This window comes from Theropithecus gelada, chromosome 7b (assembly GCF_003255815.1).
Source record: "Theropithecus gelada isolate Dixy chromosome 7b, Tgel_1.0, whole genome shotgun sequence".
Taxonomy (NCBI): domain Eukaryota; kingdom Metazoa; phylum Chordata; class Mammalia; order Primates; family Cercopithecidae; genus Theropithecus; species Theropithecus gelada.
In genome coordinates this window covers 41454792-41477006 of record NC_037675.1, presented here as the reverse complement: position 1 = coordinate 41477006, position 22215 = coordinate 41454792, and positions in this window count along the sequence as shown.

The window sequence follows — 22215 nt, the reverse complement described above, 5'->3', positions numbered from 1 at the left end:
CACAACCTGATTCTTACCTCCTCATGGCACACATAAGCTTCTAATCCTCTTAGCTCTACCCAATTCTTTCAATATATCTATATGCCAGCTCTACGTTGTGGTGCAATGCCATTCTAAGTTAATGAGGGGCAAAGAGTCTCCCCCTTTTTTTTTACACAAATGAAATCACCATTAAGCACTCAAAATTGTAATTTAGCAGATGCCTGGAAACTGCAGGTTGGTAATAAAGGTAAACATATGGGCAGTTGCCTCCAGGGATGTAAAGCTTCAGATGCTGTGGGGAGCCTTGAAAGCAGAACAAATGCTGTGCACAGTAGAAAAGCCCTGAGTTGTCCCAGGCTGCATGTTGAGTCATGTTTTTCTGAGGCTGTTATACTTCCTGTAGTTTAATATTTTACGAACCACCAACCTTATGGACAGGACCGCAGCAGAGCCTAAGATAAATAAAAAGAATAAACATTACAGCTAAGTAGAAGTATGTGCCATTTTGAATACTTTAAACAATGCAAACCAGAAAACCCAATTCTAACAGGCTAATAAATGAGCACAGGCATTATTTCACTGAATTGGAAATTCAGAAGTAGAACAGTCTCCAGAAGCACGGCAATCAGTGGCATCATTCTGTCTCTCTGCTCTGACTGCCGCAGCACCAGCTTTATCCCAAGGCTTCAGAATCTCCTTCCACCTCCTCCTCTGCCATGGTGGCAATATAATCTCTGTGGCAGTCAGTGAATAAAATAAAGCAATAAAAATTGTCATCCTCACTAAAGAGCAAAGCATTGCTTGACTGTAGACAACTTCGTTTGCAATTAGTTAATTCAAAGGAACATAGAAAACACCGATAAGTTCCTAGCATGGCCTTGCAGGTAGGAAAATAAGTTGTGGAAGATGTTTACTCTGTGCAACCACATTACTTATAGTTCATTATTTAAAATTTGAAATAACTTAGCAAAATAGGTATTATTAACCCAGATGATATAGATGAGACAACTGAGGCAAAAACAGAATAAATAACTGGTCATAGATATAATAGCATCAGGATAAACATTTTCAATCTCAATAGTTGGAATAGAATCAATCAAACACTGCAAACAAAAGAAAAATATTATTGTCTTTAAAAAGGATTCATTTAACTAAGGCTATGAAAGACCTCTTATTGGTATATACAAGTTAGGAGGAAAAGATAGGTTTTTAGTAGTGAACTAAACTCAAGGAGGGATAATTTAAACTGGGAATTAAAGAATGGGTAGGATTAGGATTGGCAGATACAGAATGACGGGCACCTGAAGGTACAGATTAGCTCAATCAAAATCACCAAGTGAGAAAGTAGAGAACAGGTTTTGTAAGTGAATACTAATCTGGTCTGTTAAAATACAGGACAATTACAATGAGTCAGACATTTCTTATGCATTACTTCTAGTCTCTCAACTCTTGTTTTGGTAACAACTGCAGCAACTAGCTCCATGTACTTTTAGCCATCATAGGACAGCTTCTTATAAGTGTAAATCAAATGTGCCTGCCAGGGTACCTACAGTGAGCCTCTTTCTTTCTGTCTGTGGCTTCTTAGAGATAATGGAAATGGAATAACTGCAGGAACCCTAAATACACAGAAGCCCTTGGCACACAGATGCTTACAACACAGAGATATAGAAGAGTTAACGAGTACAGCAATCCTTCAATTAAGCACTAAAGATGATGACTAAATGCTTATCCTATTCATTTTTTCAGTTCATGGAATTTAGCTACATGCCATAAAGTTTCTCATGATTATGGAACTCCTATAATCATGAGGTCATGATCTCCAACTCCGATCTGCTTTCTGCTTTCCTCTATTTCAGAATTTGCATATTTATTTCTCCCAACTAATTGTTTGAGACATAACAGTTTTTAAATATTTTGGAAAGAATAAAAAAAGCAAAAGCAAGAAAAATGGTGATGTCATTTAGAGAATAGAAATAAGCTAGAGGAATACTGAAGAGAAAGTAATGGGTTTGTTTACAGACTTACTAAGTTTAAAATAGGAGAGGTTTATTCAAATAAAGCTTATAATGTGAATGCAGATTTGCATTCATATTAGAATTTGAGAAACAAATATGTGACAGTATCACAAAAAGAACAGGTGATGTGATAACACAGCATCTAATCATCAGTAGAAGATTATATAGAGAGAAGGCCCCCAAAATCTGAAATAAGACAAATAATCCTCAGAGTATTGAGAAGATCTAGAACTACATTACATTGGTTTTCAAGAGAGAGACAGTAATCAACAGGTACAGATGTTAAATAAAATCAAATACAGAAGGATTGCAAATATCTTCTATTTAAAGATTAAAATGACTCTAATGATGTGAGAGTACAATTTAAGTGATAGAAAAATTTCTTATATTATAAAATTTTGCAGAGTAAGACAATAATAAGAAAGTAGAACTATATAAATACTGGTCTTTTAAAAGTTTTTCACTGAATGCACAAAGATATGGCAAATCAAGGGACAGCAGTTTTGAGACTCTAGAAAACAAGCCTGTTTGACATCTGATATGGTTTGACTGTGCCCACACCCAAATCTCATCTTGAATTGTAGTTTCCATAATCCCTATCTGTTTGGGAGGGATTGGTGGGAGGTAATTGAATCATGGGGGCTATTACTTGTATGCTGTTCTCATGATAGTGAATGAGTTCTCACGGGATCTGATGGTTTTATAGAGGGCTTTTCCCCCTTTTGCTCAGCTCTTCTCCTTGCTGCTATCATGTGAAGAAGGATGTGTTTTCTTCCCCTTCCTCCACAATTGTAAGTTTCCTGAGGCCTCCCCAGCCATGTGTGACTGTGAAGCCTTCCTTTTTAAATTACCCAGTCTCAGACAGTTCTTTATAGCAGCATGAGAATGGACTAATACTACATCAAAGGAGAAAGATTTAAATAAATGAAAAAAAAAATCACAGATTTAAGCAACAGACTAAGCTAACATTAGGCTATGTTCCAAAATGAACTGGATGATAAGTAGCTCTCAACACACAAATCGGTATAGAAAGTCGAACATGAGAAAGTCCTGCAGATAAAAAGAGTAGAAAAAGGGACAAAATTATAAGCACATTGTTTACTGGGAAAAGAAAATACAAATGGTTTTTAATCATATTCAAAGTTATAAAGCCTAAATTATATGAGAAATGAAAATGAAATGTGCATTGAAATACCAAGTATCCATCTATTGGCATGCAAAGATCAAAATACAAAATGTGAAGGAAAACAGGTACTTTCATATGCCTCATATATTATAAACCATATTCTTTATGGTTGTAAATTGTAATGTATTGTATACTTGAAAATAATATTTGGAAATATTTTAGCAGTAATTCTCCTTCTAATAATCCATCTTAAATATATACCATCATACACACTCAAATATATATATATATCTGCCATATATATTTATATAGAGAGAGTAGTTTATTGAAGCATTGCTTATAGTAGCAAATACGTAGAAAATTAATAAATCCATTATGGCACAACTATGCTAAGTATTCCATGGCAGCTCTTACAAAAATTTACTAATAGGGCATGACTACCAAGAGACAATATTGAATGAAAGCAATTCCAGATGTATGAAATGTGCTATTTTCACAGAGATGCATTTGTATATATAAACCAATGAGCCTAATATATCCCTGAAAGAACATGCAATCTGCCTACATTTTTCTATGTTGATGGAATTTGGAGAAAAGGCCTAGTTTCACTATATGCCCTTTTGTACTCTTGGAATTATAACCACATAATATCAATTAACTGTTGCACTGGATAGAAATTATTACCAGAGGCCACAACGTATTTGTTTCCTGTTGGTTGGTTGGTTGGTTGATTTTTAAAGCACAGACTTTAAGAAAATGAAAAGTTATTGACAAAAGGATCTAAGAATGCAGAAAACACTGAGTTCGCCTTTAACATCTTATTGTAAAGATTACAAAGAAATCTAAGGACTACTTATAAGACCAAAAAAATTAAAGAAGCTAAAATATACAAATTAAAGATACCATAGCTATGAACATTAATCCAGTTTAAGTACTAGCTCATTTTTGACACATACTTATTCGTTCTAATTGTTGTCTTTTTAATTTTTTTCAAAATAACTTATAATTGACTATCGTCACTATTTTCTTACTATTTCTTTCTTTTTCTTTCTTTCTTTCTTTCTATTTTTATTTTTATTTTTTTATTTTTTATTTTTTTTGAGACCAAGTCTCTCAGAGTCGCCTGAGCTGGAGTGTACTGGCGTGATCTTGGCTCAGTGCATCCTCCGCCTCCCAGTTCAACCAATTTTCCTGCCTCAGCCTCCCGAGTAGCTGGGATTACAAGCGCCTGCCACCACGCCCAGCTAATTTTTGGTATTTTTAGTAGAGACAGGGTTTCACTATTTTGGCCAGAGTAGTCTCGAACTCCTGACCTCGTGATCCACCTGCCTCAGCCTCCCAAAGTGCTGGGAATTACACAGGCATGAGCCACCATGCCCGGCCCCTATAGTCACTATTTTCCACAACAGATCTCTTAAAGATATTCCTTCTATCTAACTCAAATTTTGTATCCTGTAACCATCTCCCAGCCCCTGTTAAGCACCATTCTATCCTCTACTCCTCTAAGTTTGACTTATTTGGATTCCATATATAATCGAGATCATGCAGTGTTTGTCTTTCTCTGCCTGGCTTACGTTACTTAACATAATGTTCTTTAGCTTCATTCACGTTATCTCAAATGACAGAATTTCATTCTTTTTTAAGGCTAATTCATGTTGCATTTTGTATCTATACCACATTTTCTTTATTTATTCATCAATGTATGAACACTTTGATTGATTTCATATATTGGTTATTGTGAATAATGCTGCAACAAGCATAGGAGTGAAGATACCTTTCAAAATGTTGATCTTATTTCCTTTAGATAAACACTCAGTAGTGAAGTCGCTGAATCACATGGCAGTTTCATTATTAATATTTTGAAAAGCCTCCAGACTGTTTTTTATAATGACTGTACTAATTTACATCGCCACCAACAATGTGCAAGGGTTCCCTTTTCTCCACATCTTTACCAAAACTTTTAACTTTTTGATAAAAGCCAGTCTGATAGGTGTGAGGTGATATTTCGTTGTGGTTTTAATTTGCACTTCTTTGATGATAAGTGATATTGAGTATTTTTTCATATACCTAACAAATTTATATGTATTATATTCAGAAATGTCTATTTAGGCCATTTGCCTATTTATTTAAATGAGTTGTTTTCTTGCTATTGAATTGAGTTTCTCATATATTTTAGATATTAACTCCTTATCAGAGATATATGGTTTGCAAATGTTTTTTCTCATTGTGCAGGCTGTCATATCAGTCTGTTGATTGCTTCTTTTGCTATTCAGTTTTTTAGTTTGATGTAAATCCATTTATCCATTTTTGCTTTTATTTCCTGTGATTTTGCATATCAAAAAAAAATCGTTGCTTAATCCAAAGTCATGGAACTTCTCCCTCATGTTTTCTCCTAGTAGTTTTACAGTTTCAGGTATTACGTTTACGTTTTTAAACCACTCGGAGTTTATTTTTGTGTATGCTCTCAAATAAGGGTTTAATTTCATTCTTCTGAATGTGGATTTAAGTTTTCTGAATACCCTTTATTGTAAATATCCATTGTTGGCTAATGAGTTTGCAAGAAACTATTAGGCAATACTATATTTTAAAGGCAGTGTTTTGAGATATTATAAGCTTTTACTCTGACGTTTCATTATTTGTTTGGTATAGAAAATGTGATTTATTTGTTGTGAGAAATGAAATACGAATATATACATTGAATCCTGACATTTTTAGTCAACTGTTTATGTTTTTTTCAATATGTGCAAACGATATGAAAGTCTGTTCAGATTCTTTTAGACTTTGAAAGCCCTTGTCTTCCCAACGTATATATCAATTATTATCCAAGTAAAAACTAATAGTGATTTTTGAGAAAGTATTTGAAAACAATTCAAAATATTAACTTGTTTCTCAGCAAAATAAGATGAAACACACTTTAAATATAAATAATGTTTGAAAAATTATAATGAGAGAAAAAATGTTTTAGCTCAAAGAAGGAAATATCTTCCTTTGCCTTTAATTATACCTGTCCTCTAATCTCTCTTCCTACATTGGCAAGTTTCTGTTGATGTGAAGAAAAATGCCTTTTCTGCTGACTTAGCTAGATCTACAAATTCCATCTTTTGCCACCTAGTCGTATATGCCTTACACTTCAATATTGTTTTGACCCCAATTTCTCTCCTCTAATTTCTAGTCAAGTGATTTTTTTCTATTCATGATTATACTATGTTTGGTGATTTGATTATTTACATTCATTTATATTATTATTATGCCTCTCTAAAAGGTGAATTTATTTTGTCTTCCATGCTCATCCATATTGTGTTAATTATAGATTAATATTCTAAATAAATTACCTAAAACCAAACTCTTTAGTAGGCTCTTCCTATTGACTACCAAATTAAATAGATAATTCTCATTCTAGTTTCTTTTTCAAGTCCTAAGCAAAGTAGCACCATTAACTTGCAAATCTTGCCTTATATTTCTTTCAGATTTTTATTTCACAACACTGCCAAGCAATATGACCAGCTGTTGTTTGGAAATATCCCACAATTGTCAACAGTTCCTTTTGAGCTCAAGTAATCATCTTCTCCTGGAGTGCCCTTGGCTCACCCTTGCCCATTAATTATTTCCTTTCACAGGAAAATGTAGCCATTCCTCAATCTTTTAAAATCTTTTTCAATTGCTTTCACACTGATACGTGTGTGTGTGTGTGTGTGTGTGCATATACACATTTAAATAAAAAACCACTAGCATGAACTTAATGTTTATATTAAAGAGATTTTCTTTTTCTTTAAGCATATAAAAGGCACAAACTTTGGAACCTTACAATGATGATAACTTTATACTTTATATTGAAATTTTATATCCAAAGTGTGAAAAATATATTAAATACAAAAGAGTGAATGTGCCTTAAGTTTCCATTTAAATGACTAGTCTAGTTTCTTGAGAGAAGTGTGAGGTCTCTACCTTATTTTTTACCTGTCACAGTGTCTCTTATACAATTAACACTTCAATAAACGTTGTGTGAATTGAAACATATTTACTAAAGCAGAAAACACATGGACACTACCACTGTGGAGAAAACTACATTCGCAATCGACAGTATTTAGAGGTTCTTATATTATTCTACTTTTAATTAAATTAACATTATTTTATTTCATTTTGTTTTAAACTAGTGTAATTGGAAGGATCTCAGGCAATGAGAAAATTGTTTTTATTAAATGTACCATAACTTAAAATTTGTTCAGTGTAATTTGTTAGATAAATTATTTAAATCTGGACTTCATTTGTTAAATTGCATAATAAGCTAAAATGTATTAACTTTTTACTGAAATGTAACTTTCATAAGAAAAGCATACAACAAATATCTAAATGAATTACAACAAAGTGAATGCAACTATAAAACCACTAATCAACAAAACATCCCAGAACGGACCTCCCCGAACATGCTATCATGATTGCTAGCCCTGCCCTCCTCCCCCAGGGAAATTATTATCCCAACTTCTATTATAATATATTTTGTAATGTCATCAGCAAGATGGTGGAATAGAAGGTCACCTGCTTACATTTCCCCACAAACAGCCAGAAATTTTCAACTATCCAGAGACAAAAGTCTCTTTGTGGGAGCCTTAGGATTGAGGTAGGAGGTTATGAAATTTCAATGGAGCACAAGACCTAGGAGGGTCATTTTGAGAGTTTAGACTTGAACCCAGGTGACATTCCTGCTAATTGTCCTCCTAGGTTCAAACCCTGAAATGGCCTTATTCCCTGAAGGATTGGATATAGCCCCATTTGGCCTTGAGTCTGCTACCAAAACTATCTGGCAAGGGATTCAAGAGGAATTACACACACTAGTGACTTTGCAGACAAGCTCATCTGCCTGTCAACATCAGTCTCGGCAGTGAACATAGAATTTTTGTATAACTTGGCTCCAGTCCCATCACCTGATCCCAGCTTAGTACTGCTTACACAAGGACCCAGGGGGAGACTTACCCAGGTATGCCACCAGGACAGGCTTGCTGGCCTCTGTTCCACAGCAGATCCTGAAGGAGCCCTGTCTTGGCTCCAGCTCCTTTCTGCTGCAACCTGGAAGTAATCCCACCCATGCAGGGAAGTGCTGGGAAACTAGCCTGTCTGAACAATCAGGAGTGCCTTGCTGGATTCCTTGTAGCAGATCCTGAAGGGGCCTTATCCTGGCCCCAGCCCTTCTCAGTTGCAGCCAGAGAACTATTCCATCCTTGCAGGGAACAGTTGGCACAAAAACTGCTGGGAGACAAGCCTGTCTGTGCCAACTGGGCAGGCTTGCTAGCCTGTACCTCAGAGTAGATCCTGAAGTTTCTCTGTTGCAGCTGCAGCCCCTTTTTGCCACAATTGCAGAGTTACCCTTCCTGTGCAGAGAACTCTTGGGAGATGCAAGCAGATAGGCTTGCTGGGCTTTCTTCTACATTACTTCTGAAAAGGGCCTTGAATGTGGCTCCGGTCTCTTTCAGCTGCATTCTGAGAGCAATCCTACCCTCATAGGGAACTACTAGGAGTGTCATTCCCTGGTGCCACTGGGTTGGGCTTACTAATATCAATCCCACAGAAGACTCTGATTTAGCTTCAAAGCTTTATTTTAGTTCCTTCAAGTTGTAGTCTCAGAAAAGTTCTACCCAGCCAGGGTTCCACCAGAAGACATACCCATCTCGGCCCCTATGGCAAGCATGCCAACTTCTGTCCTTGAGTAGATTCTTAAGTAGCCCAGGATCTTGGTCCTGACCCATTTAGTTTGCAGGCAGAGAGCAGTATGGATTGCCTGGTAATCCAAATGGAGGGAAACCCAGCGACAACAAGCAGGCCGATGCCTTGACCTCAGTCTCACTGTGGATACTGAAACAGCCATGTGAACTGGCTCCAGCCCTTCTTGAGACATTCTGAGGGCAGGTTTGTTCACCCAGAAACTCACTGAAAAACTGGAGTCAGGTCTGAATATCTCGGTCTCAGCCGTAGACTTCAGACAACCCTATATCTCGGTTTCACACCATCTCAGTCATTGACTGGAGCAGTATGGCCAGCCCAGGACCCCATCCAATGATCAAACAGGAGCCATCCCAAAGACAAGGAGGAATTCACAACCATCAGTGTACTTTGTAGCAGGTAAACTGCCTGCAAACCCTGAAGCAGACCCTTATCCCAGTGGCAACCCCACAGACCAAAGTACTGGACACAGTCCAGGCCACACAGGAGCCCAATAAAACCCATTCCAACTGGACCTGTAGAAATAGGTCTGCCAGCTGTGGTCTCTACTGTGGACCCAGTATTATCCACATAACCCCACTCAATCTAATCTGAGAGGCAATCCCATTAGCACAAAGATCAAACAGGAGGAGACTTTAACTTCACAAACCAGTCTGTAAAACTGAAAGAAGGGTTTGCTTTGGTTCAAATGCAGACACCCACACAAGGTTCCATGAATAACAAAGAATAATGCAAATGTTACACCACCAAAAGAAACTCAGAAAGCTTCAGTAATCAACTCAAGTATAAATAAAAGTTTACAAATTACCTGAAATAGAATTCAAATACTCTTCTTAAAGAAGTCCAATAAAATGCAGAAAAATACAGATAGACAACTCGATGAAATAAACAAAGCAATCCATTAAAAAATTAGATTAAGAAAAAAATTAGAAACCATTAAAAACAAACAAACAAACAAACAAACAAAAAACAAAAACAGAAATCCTAGGGCTGAAGACCAAAATTACAGAACTGAAAAATTCAATGGAAAATTTCAGTAGCAGACTCACTCATGCAGAAGAAAGAATTAGCAAACTCAAAGATGGATTATTTGAAATTAGCCCATTAGAAGAATAAAAAGAAAAAAGATTTTTGAAAAGTGAAGAATACAAAGGAGATTTATGGGAGACCATCAAACATACAAATATACAATTTATGAGGGAGCCCAAAGGATAAGAGACGAAGGGTTATAAAGCTTGTTTAAAGAAAAACTGTCTGTCTGATAGAAATAAATACTGTCCAAAAACTTCTCAAATCTTGGGAGAGATATGAACATACAGATTCAGGAAACAAAAGATTCCAAGCAAGATCAATTAAAAATATTACTGTACTATTATTATTATTATTTCTGTAATATTATTATTATTGTTTCTAAAATACCAGCACTTTGAGAGGCCAAAGCAGGAGGATTGCTTGAGCCCAGGAGTTTGAGACGAGCCTGAGCAACAAGGTGAGACAGCATCTCTATTTTTAAAAAGAGGATATTTAAAAAAAAATGCTAAAATAAGTTCTTCTGGTTGAAAGAAAAGGTTGATAATTAACAATGTGAAAGTATACAATTCATTTGTAAAGGTAAATATATAGTCAAATTCAGAATACTGTAATACTATAAAGACGCTGCATAAACCACTCCTTAACAGCTAAAATATAAATATATTTTTAAAAACTACAGCTGTAAATAATAAAATAACATGTACACAATATATATACATATAAAGTATAACATCAATAGTACAAAATGTGGGAGAGAAGTCACTATACACAATTGAATCTATGGTACTCTCACCTTAAATTAGGACATTATAACTATAAGATGTTTTAGATAAGCTAAGTTATAGTAACCACAAACAAAACCTCTAATAGATACACAAAAGAAAAAAGAAAGGACTCAAAGCATACCACTACAAAAGTACAAGAAATACAAATAAAGACAGTAAGATTAAGAAACAGGAATGAAAGAACTACAAACAAGATGGTCAAAAATTTATAAAATGACAGAAGGAAGTTCTTACCTTTCAATAATTAATTTAAGTGTCAATAGATTAAACTTCCTAGTCAAAAGACATAGAGTAGCTACATTGCTAAACAAACAAACCAACCAAGATCCAACAATGTGGTGACTATCAGAGACTCACTTTAGCCTTAAGAACATACATAGACTAATGTGAAGAAATGGAAATAGATATTCCAGGCAAATGGTAGCCAAAAGAGAGCAGGGGTGGCTATACTTATATCAGACAAAATATACTTTAATTCAAAAACAGTAAAAAGACAAGCCAAAGTCATTATATTATAATAAAGTGGTCAGTTCATCAATACTATACAATAGCTTCAAATATATACACTCTCAACATTGGAGCACCTAAATAGACACATAAAGCAAATACTAATAGTTCCAAAAGGTGAAATAGACTGCAATCCAAAAACAGTAGGGGGCTTCAACAATCCAGTACGAATTATGGACAGCTTACTTAGACAGAAAATCAATAGGGAAATAGTGGACTTGAAAAACACTTTAAACAAATAGACCTAACAAACATATATTGAACATTCCATCCAACAACAGTGGAATACACATTCTTCTCAAGCACACACAGAATATTCTCCAGGATAGAGCATACATTAGGCCACAAAATAAGTCTTAACAAAGTTAAGAAGTTTGAAATCATGTCAAGTTTATTGCCTGACCACCATGAAATGAAACTAGAAACTTATAAGTGGGAGCTAAATGATGAGAACACATGGACACATAAAGAGGAACAAAACATACTGGAGGGTGTAATGTGTAAGGAAAGAGAGGATCAGGAAAAATAACTACTTGGTACTAGGCTTAATACTTTGCTGGCGAAATAATCTGTACCACAAACCTCCATGACACAAGTTTACCTATTTCACAAACCTGCACATGTAATTCTGAACTTAAAATACAAGTTAAAAAAAAAAAAAAAAAAAAAAAAAACCGGAGAAACTTTGGAAAATTCCCTAATATGTGTAAATTAATCACCAGGGACCTGAACAACCAATGAGTCAAAGACAAAATTAAAAGAAAAATTTTTTTAAATCTTGAAATAAACCAAAATGGAAACACAACATACCAAAACTTATGGGATGCAGCAAAAGCAGTTCTAAGATGGAAGTTTATACCAAAAACTACCCTATATATATATATATATACACACACACACACACACACTATATATATATATAATATAAATATATTTTTATATATAATACATTAAAATACTCCATATATATAAGAGATATATATAATGATGTAGCACATATATATGCTACATCAAGAAACAAGAAAGATCTCAGATAAACATTACATCTTAAAGAAAATAGAAAAAGATAAAGCCCAAAATCAGTACAAGGAAGGAAATGATAAGATCATAACAGAAATAAATGAAAGAGAAAAAAGACAATAAAAAGATCAGTAAAACTAGGCATTTGTTCTTTGAAAAGATAAAAAAAAAATCATCAAAACTTTAGACAGGCTAACTTAAAAAACGAGAACACTAAAATAAATAAAATCAGAAATTAAAGAGGGAGCATTAAAACTGATATCACAGAAATACAAAAGATTATAAGAGACTTATTAACAATTATAAGGCAACAAATTGTATAATCTAGAAGAAATTAGTAAATTGCTAGAAACCTAAAACATACCAGAGCTGAATCAAAAAGAATAAACTATGGGAACCCACCAATAACAAGAAAGGAGATTAATTCAATATTAAAAAAAAAAAAAAATCTCATGAAAGTAAAGACCGAGATCAGATATTTAGTGGCAGAATTCTACCAAACATTTAACAGGCAACAAATACCAATCCGTTTCAAATTCTGAAAAATCAAAGTGGAGGGAATACTTCCCAAATCATTTTATGAGGCCACATTACTCTTAGAGGTATGTGATATACCATGTTAATAGAATAAAAGACAAGAACCATATGATCATTGTAATAGGTGCAGAAAAAGTATTTGACAAAATTTAGCATCATTTCGTTATAAAAACTTTCAATAAATTAGGCATAGCAGGAATGTATCTCAATAGAATAAAGGCCATATATGAAAAGCCTATGGCTAACATCATACTCAATGGTAAAATTTAAAGGTTTTTCCTCTAAGAGGAACAAGAAAAGGATGTGTCCACTCTCACCACTTCTATTCAACATCGTATTAAAAGTTCTTGCCAGGGTAGTTGGACAAGGGAATTAAGTAAAAGGTATCCAAATAAGAAAGGAAAACGTAACATTTGATATGATCTTATATAGAGGAAGCCCTAAAGATGTCACCAAAAAACTGTTAAAATGGGTAAACATATTGAATAAAGTTCCAGGTTACAAAATCAACACACAAAAATCAGTAGTGCTATTTACACTAACAACAAATTATCTGGAAAAATTAAGATGTCAATACCATTCACATTAGCATCAAAATAAATAAAATACTTAGGAGAAAATTTGACCAGGGAAGTGAAAATTCTGTTTACAGAAAATTATAAACATTGATGAAAGTCACTGTAGATGACAAAGATAAATGGAAAGATATCCCATGTTCATTAATTGGAATAATCAATATTGTTAAAATATCTATTATAGTAAAAACAATCTACAGATTCAATGTAAACCCTCTCAAAATTTCAATGTCATTTTTTCACAGAAATAAAAAAAATTCTGAGAATTTGCATGAAACCACAAAAGACCTCAAATAGCCAAAGCAATCTTCAGTATAAAGAACAGAACAAAGCTAAAAGTATCATATTATCTTACTTCAAAATCTATTACAAAGATATCAGAGTACCAAAACAGGATGCTACTTGCATAAAAATAAAAGCATTAACCAAAGACATAGGACAGAGAGCTAGGCCATATATAAACCCACAAACTTATTAAGGTCAATTGATTTTCAACAATTGTAATAAGAACACACAGTAGAAAAAGGACTGTTTTTATAATGTTGGAAAAACTGAATATCCACAAGCAGAAGAGTTAAATTAAACGTTCCTCTAATACTATAAGAAAAAAAACCCACTCAAAATAGATTAAAGATTTAAATGTTAAGACCTGAAACTAAAATCTCTAGCAGAAAATGTAAATAAAATGTCCCATGACATTGGTCTTGGCAAAAATTTCTTGGATATGACTCCAAAAGTACATGAAACAAAAGCAAAAACAGATAAATGAGATTCCATCATACTAAAAAGCTTCAGCACATTGTACAGAGTGGAGGAAAATATTTGTAAATTGTACATCTAATAAGAGGCTAATATCCAAGATATATAAAGAACATGAGCAACTAATAGCAAGAGAACAAATAGCACAATAAAAAATGGGCAAGGACACTACTATGCATCCACAACAATACAAAATAAATAAATAATTTTAAAAATATCAATTTAAATTCATAACCAAAAATGGGCAAAGGATCAAAATAGACTTTTTTTAAAAAAAAGAATACATACAAATGGCTAACAGATATATTTACAAAAATGCTCAACGTCACAAATTATCAGGGAAATGCAAATTAAAACCACAGTAAAATATAACCTGACACATGTTACAATGGCTATTATCAAAAAGGCAAAAAGATAAGAGTTTGAGAGCGTATGGAGGAAAGAGAACCCTAGTACACTATTGATGGGAATGTAAATTAATACAGCCATTATGGAAAATAATGGAAAATAATGTGAAGGTTACCAGAAAACTAAAAATGGAATAACTACATGATCCAGTAATCCCACTTCTGGGTATATATCCAAAGTAACTGAAATCAGTATACCAAAGAAATATCTGCATTCCCATATTCATTGCGACATTATTGACAACCCCTAAGGTATGAAAGCAGCCTAGATGTTCATCACGGAAGAATGGTTTAATAAAAAATGTGATATATATCCACAATAGAATACAATTTAACCTTACAAAAGGATGATATACTGTCTTTTGTGACAATGTGAAAAAACGTGGAAGACTCCTAAGCATTATGCCAAGTGAAATAAACCAGGCACAGAAAGAGAAATACTTCTGGTCTCACTTATAAGTGGAATCTAAAAAAGTTGAACCCATAGAAGAGAATAGAATGATGATTACCAGAGGCTAGGTGAGGGGGGTGGATGAAGAAAGAGGAGATATTGATCAAATGGTAAGAGGTTTAAGGTAGACAGGAGGAATAAGCTTTAGTAATCTACTGAATAGAATGGTGACTATAATAATTATAATTCCAAAATTGCTAAAAGAATATACTTTAAATGTTTTCAACACAAAAATACAAGTATGTGAGGTGATAGATTTGGTAAATAACCTGATTTAATCATTCCACATTGTGAACACAGATCATCACATTATAAGCTATAATTATATAAAATTATTGTCAATCAAAAATAAAATTTAAACATTTTTAAATAAAAAATATTAATTTTATCTGGCTTTGAACTTCATATAAGTGGAATCACACAATATAAACTATTTTATGTTTGCATATTTTTAAAAATTTGACAGAAATCATACATATACATCATATACATATGCTATTTTGAAATATGTATACATTGTGGAATTGCTAACTCAAGCTAATTAAATATTAATTATTTCATTTACTTATTTTGTATAGTGAAACACTTAAAATCTAGTGATTTTCTAGAATATAACGCATTGTTATTAATGGTGTTAATTACATTGTAGAATAAGTCAATTTAGCTTATTCTTTCTATCTAATTGAAATGTTATATCTTTTAAAAAACATCTCCTCAATCCCCCAACACCCACAGCCCTCACCCAGCAAGCCCCTAGTAACCACCATTCTTCTCTCTGCTTCTGTGAGTTCAACTATTTTAGGTTCCACTTATAGGTGAGATCATGTGGTATTTGTCTTTTTGTGCTTGGTTTATTTGCCTTATTATAATGTCCTCCAGGTTCATCCTTGTTGTTTGTTTTAAATAACAGCATTTCCTTAAAAAAAAGAAACATATTGTGTTGTGTATATATACAACATGAGATAGATATATATATATATAGCATGATATATATACCATGTTTTTGTATCTTATGTTTGCATCTTTTGCAATCATGGTGTTTTTGAGATTCATTAGTGTTATTTCCTAATAGCTACAGTATACTTATTCCATGAATATATCACAATTTATTTTACAATTGATGAAAATGCAGATAGATTCCAATGTGCAGCTATTACAAATAAAGCTGCCACAAACATTCTTATATATGTGTTACGTGATATGTGCATACACTTTTGTAGCTATATATATTTAGGGATGAAATGTTTTACTACTAAGATATTCATAGTTTTAGCAAATACAAATTTCCAAACAGGTAGAATCAAGTTTACAGCATTGCAACTTTGTAGGATTTTGCTCATTTATAGTATTACCATTAGCATATGAGATTTCCCATTGCTTCACATTTTGTTAATATTCACCATTCCCTGTTTTAATTTTTAATATATTTATTCATTATGTCCAGGTTTTTGCCCTTCAGTTGTGTGTGTAATGATGTTTCATTGTGGCATTTTCATGATGACTAAGGAGGTTGAATATATCTTCATGTATTTATTAACTATTAATATCTAATATTCATAAAGTATCTTTTGAATTCTTTTGCTCACTTCTATTGGATTATTTGTTTTTACTTTGATTTACATCTTTGTGTATTCTAAGACCTTTGCTGGTTATGTACCTTGGAAATATATTATCTGTTACATGGTTTATAAAGAATGGTATTTAATGTAAAAAGGGGAAAATCCTGCCATTTGTGAAATGAGTGAAGCTTGAGGACATTATGCTAAGAGATATAAGTCAGACAGAAAAAAAACAAATACAGTATGATCTCACTTACACGTGGAATCAAAAAGGGTCAAACTCAAAAGCACAGTAGAAGGGCAGTTTCCAGAGATTGGAGAGTGAGACAAATGGGGAGATACTAGTCAAAGATTATAAACTTTCAGTTACAAGATAATAGGTTCTTGAAATGAAATATACACATGGTGACCATAGTTAATAACACTGTATTGTCCAACTACTTGGGAGGCTGAGGCAGGAGAATGACGTGAACCCGGGAGGCGGAGCTCTCAATGAGCCGAGATCTTGCCACCGCACTCCAGCCTGGGTGGCAGAATGAGACTCTTTCATCATCATCATCATCATCATCATCATAATACTGTATTGTACAGTTGAACCTTATTAAAAATATTGATTTGGTATTCTCATAAAAAAAGTATGTGAGGAGATGGATGTGTTAACTAACTTGACTGTGGTAATCATTTAAACAATATGTATGTATATCGGAAATCATATACACCTTAAATATAATTTTGTCAATTAAACTCAATAAAGTTGGAAAAAATTTAAACTGAAAATAAAATTTTATATATTAAAAAGAATATTTTCTTATTCAATGTTTATGAAAACATTCTCCCATAAGCTATATGCTTTTAGGCAAATCATTAAAAATGGCCAACGTTGAATACTATTCGGAATTGTTTTTTTCTTTCTTCCTTTGTGTGTTTTTCACTATGATTTTCAAAGCTACCATCTTTCCCATTATTTTATGTCTATAAACTTTCACATAGAAACTGATTGTATAGGAAATATTTTTATTGAATTTCGTTATTTTTTTCTCAAGCTATCAGTAGAAAATAAAATTTTATTACTTTGCTTTTAAATGAATTGTAATGCCTCTATGTGAATTTCTAAAATCTGAATTTTTAAACATAGCTTAAATAATACAAGTATTCTAATTTTTAAATTTGATAATGCAATTATTAGAAATTACTTGCCATTTTCAGGATGTTATTGTGTGATATAATTGCTTAATTTTCATTATGACATTATCATTCAGTCTTTTAAAATTAGAATTATTGCCATTATAAGTGATACATAGGCATTACCATTAAAAAAAATTCTAGTTGGTAATAATATGGCAAAATAAACTTATGATTGAAATTGAATATAGTTGAAATGAACTGTAACCACACATATATAATTTATTTTTTAAACATCCAAGTCATGATATAAATTACTAGCTAATGTTGATCACTGTGACAAAACTAAAACTGAAAAGTGGTGAAATAAATATTAGGAATGTGAGTGGCAGACAAAATTCGTATAAACAGTTACTAAGTCCAAATGTTTTCTGAATTCATCATGTTAACCATGCATTGACTCTCAGAACTCAGAGTACATAAGAAGCCCTGGGTAGCTGGTTAAAAATACAGATTCCCAAGTTCCCACTTAATGATTCTAGTTCCAGAGACCTCGTGCTGGATCTAGAAATGTGAATATTACCTGGGGCCTCAAAGGATAATACTGATACAGACAGTATAAAAGCCACTCAGGGTCAAGCTTGCCTTGGGTAAATCTGTAAAATAAAAGAATTCTATCGCCAACATCCTTGTGGTTCCCATATCTCTCTTGCTCATCATTTCTAATACTTATTTGTAGCACTTGCAGACTAACCAGCCCCAGGCTGAACAAGCTGTTGCTGCCAGGGGATCTCTCCCAGTCAAGAATGACCATCAGAATGTATCGCTAATGAAACAACCTGCACAAATGTCTCCAAAATTCTATTATTAATTGAAAGTTTTGATAAAAATACATTACACTAAACTGTTAATAACTGATACATTTATTGGTGTTTTACTATCTTCCCAAAACTATTTCTATGATTACAAAAATGAATAATAACTATTACTTAATAATTTAGTAATGCAATCTCAGACTTTCTGGCAACCTGTCAGAGAGAACTGTGGTTAGAAGAAGAAATGGTAAATGATAAGACTATCATATTTTCTTGGTGGAGTGTATGCACGTTTGTGTGTCTGTATGTGTTTTTACCTGAATGTGTCCTATAGTAGTAGAAAGTACGGCTCTGTACAATACTGGGCCTGGTCTCCGTAATGGTGACTGGCTTAGGGTTGGTGTCTAATAAATATCCTTGAAGTAACTAAGAGGAAAACCAGGTTTAAAAGTATGAGTTTATAGGTTATATAAGAGGAGCAAGTGAAGGCAATTTTTTGAGGATATCAAAAATAAGGAACAAAGAATAGATTGAAGTCCCTGAGAGAATAGAAACTCTAAAGGCAATAGATAAAATTGCAAGCTGGAGAGGGCAACTTCAAGTTCATGGAAAACTTTTTATCCCTATGAAATCAAAAGCGGTTATCTGCTAAAATTGAGCAAGTATAGGTATAGTCTTAGAATTGAGGCACCTGGTCAAATAGACCACATTCAACTACATGCTCCATGGATGGAGAAGTCCCCCTTTCTTTTTTATTATTTCTTTGATTGATTGTGTTTTGTTTATTTGTGGTTTCTTTCTGTATTTATACCCAAGACAATTTGAATTTCCTGGTGATTTTATTCTAGTTTTATGATAAATATATAGTGGTGTCCATCTGTGAGTCTATAATTGTGTATAGTTGTGTTCTGCAACCTAAAATATGAATAGATGTTGTGGATTTTAGTACTGCTTTCTAATGGTAGATTTAGTGATGAAATGAAATGAAAAGGCAACAAAAGAAATAAATTTATGATGTCTGTGTGAATAAAGCTTAAAGAGAAAGAAGTAAAAATGGGGGTAGTTTGATGAGAGAGAATTGGTAAGAATTAGGTAATTTAAAATCTTGATTAAGTCAACTTGAAGTTGAAGTAAGAGTAAAAAAAATGATGGAGGTTGTAGGTGAAAATGTGGCATTTGTCATAGTTTCCCAGTAGAGTTATTCTGGTTATTTCCATGGAGATAGGGAGCTCAAGTCAAGTGCATTGTGAGGAAGTGAGTTAGAGGTCAGGGTTATCCTACTGACTAGGAGAAGGAAAGAAAACTATAGCAGAACACTTGAGTCTAAATGGGAGTATGGATCTAATGACAATGGAAGAATGATGAAAGAGATGTGGCAGTGGAGAAGAAAGATAATACTAACTTCTAACTCTTTTATTCACAATGAGGTTCCCATTCAAGTTTCAGGAAGAATTATATCCTTAAAGAAAATATAAGTTTTAATTGAGAACAGAGATTAAGAAGACATTTTGTTCTTGTGATAGTTTGCTAAGAATGATGGTTTCCAGCTGCATCCATGTCCCTACAAAGGACACAAACTCATCCTTTTTTATGCATGTTCTCACTCATAGGTGGGAACTGAACAATGAGATCACTTGGACTCGGGAAGGGGAACATCACACACCGGGGCCTATCATGGGGAGGGGGGAAGGGGGAGGGGGAGGGATTGCATTGGGAGTTATATCTGATGTAAATGACAAGTTGATGGGTGCTGACGAGTTGATGGGTGCAGCACAGCAACATGGCACAAGTATACATATGTAACAAACCTGCACGTTATGCACATGTACCCTAGAACTTAAAGTATAATAATAATAAAAAAAAAAAGAAAAAGAAAAGAATATAGTATATATACATATAACATAAAAAAAAAAGAAGACATTTTATGAAAAAAATTTTGGGTCACAATGAAGTAACAATCCAGTGCTCTGTCTCATATCCTTGCTACCAACATACAGAAATGCTGGTTTACATATTCAAAAACATCATGGGTACCCGGGCTTCAGAATGAAAGACTTTCCAAAACCTAAACAAAAAGGTAACTCAAAACCAAGATAGGCAAACTGACTCTGTCTGGTCTATTTCCACTTGCCTGGTAACAAAAATTCTAGTATCTTGAGAATGCAGGAAATGGAGGAACAGGTTAGTCAGCACCATGAGAAAATGCTCATGTAAGATATTTTATAAGGACATTGGCCTGGTGTTTCCAAAAATATCAATGACATAAAAAGAGCATTAAGACTCTTCTAGATTAAGAGAGAGAGAGAGAGAGAGAGAGAAATAATAATCAAATGTAATGATCTCGTAAGAAAAACAAAACAAAATCTCCAAAACAATATTTATGGACAATCATAGAAATTTCAATATAGGCAAGATAGTAAAGAAATATCTGTAAATTATTTTTTAAAAATCACAAAATATGGCAATTGTTGAACATAGACAGTGCATGTAAGACTTCATTATACTATTCTTTCCATTTTCCTGTTTAATAACTTTCAAAATAAAAATTGTTGACACAAGCAAAAAATGGTATAAATAATTGTATTAACAATTAACTATTATTAGATAAATTTTTATTTATAAATGATTAGCTAGAAAAAATTTTCTTAAGCTTCTCTCACAGGAGACTAATTCTGGCATACATCATTTTATTAACAAGGTAACTGCCTTTTGGTTGTTATAATAATTGTTAATATTTTACATATGGAAAATAGAAAGTACTGGAAGAATATGAAAATTATGGGACTTATTTTTTACAACTATGAGTTTATACCAAGCAATATTTTTGTTTGATTTCAAAGCACACCTTAAACCTTTTCACTTTTCTACTTGAATCTAGTTCCTGATACAACCACTCTGCTTTAATGGAAATCATCAATGGTCATTTCCTTCACAAAGTTCTAACTCTCCCAAATGTTTTGACTCTTCACTCAAATTATTAAAACGAGTCTTTTGTTTTGGGATTATTAAATTATTCAAATTCCATATTCAAAGTCTATTATTTTAACCAGAGTGTAGCCTATACAATCCATACTATATGATTTCAGGTAATAATTCTTTTCAAAGTATCTACTAAGAATTTCTATATCCAGTATTCATTCAATAAATTATTTTCCTTCATAAAGGTTTTATTTTATACCAATAATTTCTCCTTTACTTATTAAATTATTATTGTGCTATTAATTTTATAACATTTTTAAGTAACAGTTCTAACTAAATTTCTACTGTCTTTATAATCATGTGGCTTATTCGGAAAGGAAATGATAACTAATTCTTGCTGACAATCATAGTTTAAATTAAACTAATGAGCAGAGAACATATATGTATGCCTAGATAATACTAAGTATATGCAACTTTAGTTTTAGGCTATGTTATGATGTGATGACAAATATTTTAAAAAATAAAAATTATATTCAGTTTGTACTTGTTCCCATACACTAATATATTTATTTGACTAGATCAGTGAAGATTGTAGACCAGTGCTATGCAGTAGAACTTTCTGAAATGTTGGAAATGTTCTATAGCTCTGCTTTTTCATTTAGTGTGGCTATAGATTGCTTGAAATATGGCTAGACTGAAAGCTGAGCTTTCCATTTTAATTCATTAAATCATAAATTTAAGTAGGCATATGTGGCTATTGGCTGCCACATTATACAGTGCAGCATAGACAGTAAAGGCTATGAACATAAGAAATGGTCTCTATTTATTGACACAATAATCTCTTTCTTTCTTGATAAACTTACATATTTATGATACTATAAAATGTATA